The sequence below is a fragment of the Mustela nigripes genome, chromosome 3 (assembly GCF_022355385.1).
Source record: "Mustela nigripes isolate SB6536 chromosome 3, MUSNIG.SB6536, whole genome shotgun sequence".
Classification (NCBI taxonomy): Eukaryota; Metazoa; Chordata; class Mammalia; order Carnivora; family Mustelidae; genus Mustela; species Mustela nigripes.
Window position 1 is genome coordinate 135,361 of NC_081559.1, and position 816 is coordinate 136,176.

Below are 816 nucleotides of genomic sequence, written 5' to 3' on the forward strand. Positions count from 1 at the left end.
AAAGAAGTAATAAAAGAAGCTTGCCACTCACCTCGTCTGCGGGTCGTTCTTGCGGGCCGAGAGCGACGACTGGTGCCGAAACCCGGGACCTCCCACCTTTAAACGCAGAACGAAGGTCGAGGTAAGAGCAACGATAAGGTAAAGTGTGCAAGTGCACTGCACCCATTTCTGTCAGTTGGCAGGCCTGTCTAGCGACAGGGACGCTCCCCGCAGCCGTCGAAAGTACGACCGGCGCGTAGGGACGATAGAAGTAAGTTTCTCCCGGAATGGGGAACGAGATCTCTAGGTGTAAGATGGAGAGTCCGCTGAAGGACGTTCTCAAGGCCAATGGTACCCCGTTAAAGACGAAAACGGCTCGTACCTTTTTAAGAGAAGTGGCTGAAGTAGCTCCCTGGTTCATAGATGAAGGGCTCTTAAATATGCCTCAGTGGGAGCACTTAGGAGAAGATTTGAAATGCTGCCCATCGGTGACCCCGGGAACTCTTGCCGTTTGGTCATTGGTAAAGGTATGCCTACAGTCCACTAGAGAGTCCTTGAAACAGGCGGTGCAACAGGGAGGAGAGGTTCTGGAACAAGTAAGGGAGGAATCTCGTAAGGGGTCCTCTAAGGATTCTGACCCCGGGAGTGAGAGCTCGGAAGGACTTTCAGATAATGAGTTGCAAGAGATAGGGGAGAAGGAAGTCGGTGAGAAGAAGAAATCTTATAGTTTTCAGGCCCTTCAGGATTTAGAAATCATACGGCAACAGTTTGAGAGCAAGGAGACGGAGTTACAGAAGGTGTTGGAGGAGTTAAAAATGCAGAGGGAGGTCATGACGC